General features: G+C 39.3%; 3 non-coding genes across 3 annotated transcripts; all 3 read right to left on the bottom strand.

The window, feature by feature from the left end:
* Nucleotides 1-355: 355 nt before the first annotated feature.
* Nucleotides 356-427, bottom strand: trnal-caa (transfer RNA leucine (anticodon CAA)). Its single transcript has one exon. It is a non-coding gene; the product is annotated as a tRNA-Leu (tRNA).
* Nucleotides 428-5220: 4793 nt separating this feature from the next.
* Nucleotides 5221-5293, bottom strand: trnar-ccu (transfer RNA arginine (anticodon CCU)). The gene has a single exon. It is a non-coding gene; the product is annotated as a tRNA-Arg (tRNA).
* A 4291-nt stretch (nt 5294-9584) lies between these two features.
* On the bottom strand, nt 9585-9656 carry trnal-caa (transfer RNA leucine (anticodon CAA)). The gene has a single exon. It is a non-coding gene; the product is annotated as a tRNA-Leu (tRNA).
* Between the last annotated feature and the right edge of the window lie 309 nt (nt 9657-9965).

Raw genomic sequence — 9965 nt, 5'->3', positions numbered from 1 at the left:
ATAATGGCCCCAAATGCAGTAGATATAGTGAGTAGAAGGGAAATTTTTAAAAGTGCAAAGAAAAAGATGTGAAACACGTAGAAACTAGATTGCCATGCTGATATGAAACTGGCATTGTACCCCAGATTGGACTCGAACCCTTTGGGTAGCACAATAATGACAATAAAAGCAGTTAGTATAGTAAGATGGAGGAAAGCATTTGAAAGAGCAGAGAAAAGAATGTGAAATATACAATAATTGCATTCCCAAGCGGATATGCATCTGGAATTGTACAGTAGGTGAATATGTACTTTCTGTATCTGGTTCACTTTACTAAGAGGTTGTAAAGGCCCTAAGTCAGCTTACAAAACACAGTTAGCAGAGGATGGTTTCGATCCATCGACCTCTGGGTTTTGGGCCCAGCACGCTTCCGCTGCGCCACTCTGCTTTCAACCACACCAGATTGGAGTCGAACCCTTTGGGTAACACAATAATGACAATAAAAGCAGTTAGTATAGTAAGATGGAGGAAAGCATTTGAAAGAGCAGAGAAAAGAATGTGAAATATACAAAAATTGCATTCCCAAGCTGATATGCATCTGGAATTGTACAGTAGGCGAATATGTATTTTCTGTATCTGGTTCACTTTACTAAAAGGTTGTAAAGGCCCTAAGTCAGCTTACAAAACACAGTTAGCAGAGGATGGTTTCGATCCATCGACCTCTGGGTTATGGGCCCAGCACGCTTCCGCTGCGCCACTCTGCTTTCAACCACGCCAGATTGGACTCGAACCCTTTGGGTAACACAATAATGACAATAAAAGCAGTTAGTATAGTAAGATGGAGGAAAGCATTTGAAAGAGCAGAGAAAAGAATGTGAAATATACAAAAATTGCATTCCCAAGCTGATATGCATCTGGAATATTACAGTAGGTGAATATGTACTTTCTGTATCTGGATCACTTTACTTAAAGGTTGTAAAGGCCCTAAGTCAGCTTACAAAACACAGTTAGCAAAGGATGGTTTCAATCTATTGACCTCTGGGTTATGGGCCCAGCACGCTTCAGCTGCGCCACTCTGCTGTCAACCACCCCAGATGGGACTCGAACCCTTTGGGTAATACAACTGCTCATACTGAACCAAAACCCAAAACTTTTAAATGTGGATTATTAAACATCAGATCTCTCTCTTCTAAATCTTTGTCAGTAAATGACTTGATAAATGATCATCAAATTGGTTTATTTTGTCTCACTGAAACATGGTTGCAGCAGGAAGAATATGTCAGTTTAAATGAGTCAACCCCCCAAAGTCATATTAATTATCATGTTCCTAGATGCACAGGCCGAGGTGGAGGAGTAGCAGCAATATTTCACTCTAGCTTATCAATAATTCCTAGACCTAAACATAGTTATACCTCATTTGAGAGTCTTACTCTTAGCCTTTCACACCCAAACTGGAAAACTCAAAAACCACTATTATTGGTTATCGTGTACCGTCCTCCAGTCCCTTATTCAGAGTTTTTGATTGAATTTTCTGATTTTCTATCTGATTTAGTGCTTAGTACAGATAAAGTCATTATAGTGGGTGACTTTAACATTCATGTAGATGCTGACAGTAACTGTCTGAGCACTGCGTTTAATTCATTATTAGATTCAATTGGTTTTTCCCAAAATGTAAATAAACCCACTCATTGTTTTAGTCACACGTTAGACCTTGTCCTTACATATGGCATTGAAACTGATAATTTAATAGTATTTCCTCATAATTCTCTTCTGTCTGACCATTTTCTAATAACATTTGAATTTACAATAACGGACTATACAGCAGTTAGGAAAAAATTCCACTACAGCAGATGTTTATCTGAAAATGCTGTGAATACATTTAAAGAAATTATTTCTTCATCTTTTTCACCACCATGTGTCAATACTATGGTGAGTAGCCATCTTACTCCTGTGCAAATTGATTATTTAGTTGACGATTCTGCCGCCTCACTGCGTAGGATACTAGATACAGTTGCCCCTTTGAAATAGAAGGCAGTGAATCAGAGGAGCCGACCTCCATGGTACAATTCACAAATGCACAGCTTAAAGCAGGCAACACGAAAGTTAGAGAGGAAGTGGCGTTCCACTAATTTAGAAGAATCCCGGTTAGCCTGGAAAAACAGTTTAAAAACATACAAAAAAGCTCTCCGTGATGCCAGAACAGCATATTATTCCGCATTAATAGAGGAAAACAAGAACAACCCCCGGTTTCTGTTCAGCACTGTAGCCAGGCTGACTAAGAGCCATAGTTCTGTTGAGCCTAGTATTCCCTTAACTTTGAGCAGCAATGACTTTATGACTTTCTTTACTAGTAAAATTGTAGCCATTAGGGAAAAGATTCACCAGATCCTCCCTACAAATATTACGGCTAGATCTTCATGTACAACAGCTATAGAATCCTCAATAAGGCCCCAATCCATCTTAGACTGCTTTTCACCCATAGATCTCACTGAGCTAAGTTCAACTACCGCCTCCTCAAAACTAACAACATGTCTTTTAGACCCTGTTCCAACCAAATTGCTTAAAGATGTTCTACCTTTAATAGACACTTTCATATTAGATTTGATTAACCTATCTTTAGAAACTGGCTATGTACCAAAGGCCTATAAAGTTGCTGTAATCAAACCATTACTTAAAAAACCTTGTCTTGATCCAGGGGATTTAGCCAACTATAGACCAATATCAAATCTCCCGTTTATTTCTAAAATCCTTGAAAAAGTAGTTGCAAAACAATTATGTGATCACCTTTACAGGAATAATTTGTATGAAGACTTTCAGTCAGGATTTAGAGCTCATCACAGTACAGAAACAGCACTGGTAAAAGTCTCCAATGATCTTCTCCTGGCTTCAGATAATGGACTTGTGTCTGTACTCGTCTTACTAGACCTTAGTGCCGCATTTGACATCATTGACCACAACATTTTATTACAGAGACTAGAACATGGATTTGGGATTAAAGGAACCACATTACATTGGTTTAAATCTTATCTGTCAGACAGATTCCAACTTGTTCATGTTAATGATGACTCTTCTTTATGCACCAAAGTCAGCTATGGAGTTCCACAGGGCTCTGTGTTAGGACCAATACTTTTTAATCTCTACATGTCACCTTTAGGCAAAATCATTAGGAAACATTCCATAAACTTCCACTGATATGCAGATGATACCCAGCTCTATTTATCTGTGAAACCAGAAGATACTAACCAATTAGTCAAATTTGAAGCATGTCTAAAAGACATAAAGAACTGGATGTCCTACAATTTCCTACTTCTAAATTCAGACAAAACTGAAATCATCCTCTTTGGGCCTAAAAACATGAGAAATATGCTGTCTAACAATATAGTTACTCTAGATGACATAACTTTGGCCTCTAGTACTACGGTGAGGAACCTTGGAGTTATCTTTGACCAAGATTTGGCGTTTACGTCACATAAAAGACAAATGTCTAGAACAGCCTTCTTCCACCTACGGAACATTGCTAAAATTAGAAGCATCCTGTCTCAAAGTGATGCCGAAAAACTGGTCCATGCATTTGTTACTTCTAGGTTGGACTACTGTAATTCCCTACTTCTGGGGTGTCCTAATAACTCTCTAAAAAGCCTTCAATTAATCCAAAATGCTGCAGCAAGAGTGCTGACTGGATTAGGAAAGAGAGATCATATTTCACCTTCACTAGCTTCTCTTCATTGGCTTCCCATAAAATCTAGAATAGAGTTCAAAACCCTCCTCCTTACATACAAAGCTCTTAATGGTCAAGCTCCATCATATTTAAAAGATCTCATAGTCCTGTATCGCCCAATTAGACCACTTCGATCCCAAAATACTGGCCTACTTGTGGTTCCCAGAGTTTGCAAAAGTAGAATGGGAGGCAGAGCCTTTAGCTATCAAGCTCCTCTCCTGTGGAACCAGCTTCCAATCCAAATTCGTGGAGCAGACACCCTCTCTACTTTTAAGACTAGGCTTAAAACTTTCCTTTTTGATAAAGCTTATAGTTAAAAATCCTCACTCAACGCCAGTGCCTTATCCATTAGGCCACTGGGGCATCTCAAACACCTTTACTCATCAGTTCTTCCACCAAACAGTTGCTTCCTAGACAGAGCATAATGTGAGACATGCCATGTTGGCTTTGGGTAACACAATAAAGGCCCCAAATGCAGTAGATATAGTGAGTAGAAGGGAAATTTTTAAAAGTGCAAAGAAAAAGATGTGAAACACGTAGAAACTAGATTGCCATGCTGATATGAAACTGGCATTGTACCCCAGATTGGACTCGAACCCTTTGGGTAGCACAATAATGACAATAAAAGCAGTTAGTATAGTAAGATGGAGGAAAGCATTTGAAAGAGCAGAGAAAAGAATGTGAAATATACAATAATTGCATTCCCAAGCTGATATGCATCTGGAATTGTATAGTAGGTGAATATGTACTTTCTGTATCTGGTTCACTTTACTAAGAGGTTGTAAAGGCCCTAAGTCAGCTTACAAAACACAGTTAGCAGAGGATGGTTTCGATCCATCGACCTCTGGGTTATGGGCCCAGCACGCTTCCGCTGCGCCACTCTGCTGTCAACCACCCCAGATGGTACTCGAACCCTTTGGTTAACACAATAATGACAATAAAAGCAGTTAGTATAGTAAGATGGAGGAAAGCATTTGAAAGAGCAGAGAAAAGAATGTGAAATATACAAAAATTGCATTCCCAAGCTGATATGCATCTGGAATTGTACAGTAGATGAATATGTACTGTCTGTATCTGGTTCATTTTACTAAGACATTGTAAAGGCCTTAAATACCCTTACAAAACACAGTTAGCAGAGGATGGTTTCGATTCATCGCCCTCTGGGTTATGGGCCCAGCACGCTTACGCTGCGCCACTCTGCTTTGAACCACACCAGATTTCACTCGAACCCTTTGGGTAATACAATAATGACAATAAAAGCAGTTAGTATAGTAAGATGGAGGAAAGCATTTGAAAGAGCAAAGAAAAGAATGTGAAATATACAAAAATTGCATTCCCAAGCTGATATGCATCTGGAATTGTACAGTAGGTGAATATGTACTTTCTGTATCTGGTTCACTTTACTAAAAAGTTATAAGGCCCTAAGTCAGCTTACAAAACACAGGTAGCAGAGGATGGTTTTGATCCATCGACCTCTGGGTTATGGGCCCAGCACGCTTCCGCTGCGCCACTCTGCTGTCAACCACCCCAGATGGGATTTGAACCCACAATCACTGGCTTAGGAGGCCAGTGCCTTATCCATTAGGCCACTGGGGCATCTCAAACACCTTTACTCATCAGTTCTTCCACCAAACAGTTGCTTCCTATACAGAGCATAATGTGAGACATGCCATGTTGGCTTTGGGTAACACAATAATGGCCCCAAATGCAGTAGATATTGTGAGTAGAAGGGAAATTTTTAAAAGTGCAAAGAAAAAGATGTGAAACACATAGAAACTAGTTTCCAATGCTGATATGAAACTGGCATTGTACCCCAGATTGGACTCGAACCCTTTGGGTAACACAATAATGACAATAAAAGCAGTTAGTATAGTAAGATGGAGGAAAGCATTTGAAAGAGCAGAGAAAAGAATGTGAAATATACAATAATTGCATTCCCAAGCTGATATGCATCTGGAATTGTACAGTAGGTGAATATGTACTTTCTGTATCTGGTTCACTTTACTAAAATGTTGTAAAAGCCCTAAGTCAGCTTACAAAACACAGTTAGCAGAGGATAGTTTCGAACCGTCGACCTTTGGGTTATGGGCCCAGCACGCTTCCGCTGCGCCACTCTGCTGTCAACCACTCCAGATGGGACTCGAACCCTTTGGGTAACACAATAATGACAATAAAAGCAGTTAGTATAGTAAGATGGAGGAAAGCATTTGAAAGAGCAGAGAAAAGAATGTGAAATATACAAAAATTGCATTCCCAAGCTCATATGCATCTGGAATTGTACAGTAGGTGAATATGTACTTTCTGTATCTGGTTCACTTTACTAAAAGGTTGTAAAGGCCCTAAGTCAGCTTACAAAACACAGTTAGCAGAGGATGGTTTCGATCCATCGACCTCTGGGTTATGGGCCCAGCACGCTTCCGCTGCGCCACTCTGCTTTGAACCAAACCAGATTGGACTCGAACCCTTTGGGTAATACAACTGCTCATACTGAACCAAAACCCAAAACTTTCAAATGTGGATTATTAAATATCAGATCTCTCTCTTCTAAATCTTTGTTAGTAAATGACTTGATAAATGATCATCAAATTGGTTTATTTTGTCTCACTGAAACGTGGTTGCAGCAGGAAGAATATGTCAGTTTAAATGAGTCAACCCCCCAAAGTCATATTAATTATCATGTTCCTAGATGCACAGGCCGAGGTGGAGGAGTAGCAGCAATATTTCACTCTAGCTTATCAATAATTCCTAGACCTAAACATAGTTATACCTCATTTGAGAGTCTTACTCTTAGCCTTTCACACCCAAACTGGAAAACTCAAAAACCACTATTATTGGATATCGTGTACCGTCCTCCAGTCCCTTATTCAGAGTTTTTGATTGAATTTTCTGATTTTCTATCTGATTTAGTGCTTAGTACAGATAAAGTCATTATAGTGGGTGACTTTAACATTCATGTAGATGCTGACAGTAACTGTCTGAGCACTGCGTTTAATTCATTATTAGATTCAATTGGTTTTTCCCAAAATGTAAATAAACCCACTCATTGTTTTAGTCACACGTTAGACCTTGTCCTTACATATGGCATTGAAACTGATAATTTAATAGTATTTCCTCATAATTCTCTTCTGTCTGACCATTTTCTAATAACATTTGAATTTACAATAACGGACTATACAGCAGTTAGGAAAAAATTCCACTACAGCAGTTGTTTATCTGAAAATGCTGTGAATACATTTAAAGAAATTATTTCTTCATCTTTTTCACCACCATGTGTCAATACTATGGTGAGTAGCCATCTTACTCCTGTGCAAATTGATTATTTAGTTGACGATTCTGCCGCCTCACTGCGTAGGATACTAGATACAGTTGCCCCTTTGAAATAGAAGGCAGTGAATCAGAGGAGCCGACCTCCATGGTACAATTCACAAATGCACAGCTTAAAGCAGGCAACACGAAAGTTAGAGAGGAAGTGGCGTTCCACTAATTTAGAAGAATCCCGGTTAGCCTGGAAAAACAGTTTAAAAACATACAAAAAAGCTCTCCGTGATGCCAGAACAGCATATTATTCCGCATTAATAGAGGAAAACAAGAACAACCCCCGGTTTCTGTTCAGCACTGTAGCCAGGCTGACTAAGAGCCATAGTTCTGTTGAGCCTAGTATTCCCTTAACTTTGAGCAGCAATGACTTTATGACTTTCTTTACTAGTAAAATTGTAGCCATTAGGGAAAAGATTCACCAGATCCTCCCTACAAATATTACGGCTAGATCTTCATGTACAACAGCTATAGAATCCTCAATAAGGCCCCAATCCATCTTAGACTGCTTTTCACCCATAGATCTCACTGAGCTAAGTTCAACTACCGCCTCCTCAAAACTAACAACATGTCTTTTAGACCCTGTTCCAACCAAATTGCTTAAAGATGTTCTACCTTTAATAGACACTTTCATATTAGATTTGATTAACCTATCTTTAGAAACTGGCTATGTACCAAAGGCCTATAAAGTTGCTGTAATCAAACCATTACTTAAAAAACCTTGTCTTGATCCAGGGGATTTAGCCAACTATAGACCAATATCAAATCTCCCGTTTATTTCTAAAATCCTTGAAAAAGTAGTTGCAAAACAATTATGTGATCACCTTTACAGGAATAATTTGTATGAAGACTTTCAGTCAGGATTTAGAGCTCATCACAGTACAGAAACAGCACTGGTAAAAGTCTCCAATGATCTTCTCCTGGCTTCAGATAATGGACTTGTGTCTGTACTCGTCTTACTAGACCTTAGTGCCGCATTTGACACCATTGACCACAACATTTTATTACAGAGACTAGAACATGGATTTGGGATTAAAGGAACCACATTACATTGGTTTAAATCTTATCTGTCAGACAGATTCCAACTTGTTCATGTTAATGATGACTCTTCTTTATGCACCAAAGTCAGCTATGGAGTTCCACAGGGCTCTGTGTTAGGACCAATACTTTTTAATCTCTACATGTCACCTTTAGGCAAAATCATTAGGAAACATTCCATAAACTTCCACTGATATGCAGATGATACCCAGCTCTATTTATCTGTGAAACCAGAAGATACTAACCAATTAGTCAAATTTGAAGCATGTCTAAAAGACATAAAGAACTGGATGTCCTACAATTTCCTACTTCTAAATTCAGACAAAACTGAAATCATCCTCTTTGGGCCTAAAAACATGAGAAATATGCTGTCTAACAATATAGTTACTCTAGATGACATAACTTTGGCCTCTAGTACTACGGTGAGGAACCTAGGAGTTATCTTTGACCAAGATTTGGCGTTTACGTCACATAAAAGACAAATGTCTAGAACAGCCTTCTTCCACCTACGGAACATTGCTAAAATTAGAAGCATCCTGTCTCAAAGTGATGCCGAAAAACTTGTCCATGCATTTGTTACTTCTAGGTTGGACTACTGTAATTCCCTACTTCTGGGGTGTCCTAATAACTCTCTAAAAAGCCTTCAATTAATCCAAAATGCTGCAGCAAGAGTGCTGACTGGATTAGGAAAGAGAGATCATATTTCACCTTCACTAGCTTCTCTTCATTGGCTTCCCATAAAATCTAGAATAGAGTTCAAAACCCTCCTCCTTACATACAAAGCTCTTAATGGTCAAGCTCCATCATATTTAATAGATCTCATAGTCCTGTATCGCCCAATTAGACCACTTCGATCCCAAAATACTGGCCTACTTGTGGTTCCCAGAGTTTGCAAAAGTAGAATGGGAGGCAGAGCCTTTAGCTATCAAGCTCCTCTCCTGTGGAACCAGCTTCCAATCCAAATTCGGGGAGCAGACACCCTCTCTACTTTTAAGACTAGGCTTAAAACTTTCCTTTTTGATAAAGCTTATAGTTAAAAATCCTCACTCAACGCCAGTGCCTTATCCATTAGGCCACTGGGGCATCTCAAACACCTTTACTCATCAGTTCTTCCACCAAACAGTTGCTTCCTAGACAGAGCATAATGTGAGACATGCCATGTTGGCTTTGGGTAACACAATAATGGCCCCAAATGCAGTAGATATAGTGAGTAGAAGGGAAATTTTTAAAAGTGCAAAGAAAAAGATGTGAAACACGTAGAAACTAGATTGCCATGCTGATATGAAACTGGCATTGTACCCCAGATTGGACTCGAACCCTTTGGGTAGCACAATAATGACAATAAAAGCAGTTAGTATAGTAAGATGGAGGAAAGCATTTGAAAGAGCAGAGAAAAGAATGTGAAATATACAATAATTGCATTCCCAAGCGGATATGCATCTGGAATTGTACAGTAGGTGAATATGTACTTTCTGTATCTGGTTCACTTTACTAAGAGGTTGTAAAGGCCCTAAGTCAGCTTACAAAACACAGTTAGCAGAGGATGGTTTCGATCCATCGACCTCTGGGTTTTGGGCCCAGCACGCTTCCGCTGCGCCACTCTGCTTTCAACCACACCAGATTGGAGTCGAACCCTTTGGGTAACACAATAATGACAATAAAAGCAGTTAGTATAGTAAGATGGAGGAAAGCATTTGAAAGAGCAGAGAAAAGAATGTGAAATATACAAAAATTGCATTCCCAAGCTGATATGCATCTGGAATTGTACAGTAGGCGAATATGTATTTTCTGTATCTGGTTCACTTTACTAAAAGGTTGTAAAGGCCCTAAGTCAGCTTACAAAACACAGTTAGCAGAGGATGGTTTCGATCCATCGACCTCTGGGTTATGGGCCCAGCACGCTTCCGCTGCGCCA

This window comes from Channa argus, unplaced genomic scaffold (genome assembly GCF_033026475.1).
Source record: "Channa argus isolate prfri unplaced genomic scaffold, Channa argus male v1.0 Contig013, whole genome shotgun sequence".
NCBI lineage: Eukaryota > Metazoa > Chordata > Actinopteri > Anabantiformes > Channidae > Channa > Channa argus.
Note: the sequence above shows the minus strand (reverse complement) of the source record. Positions and strands in the feature narration are given on the sequence as shown.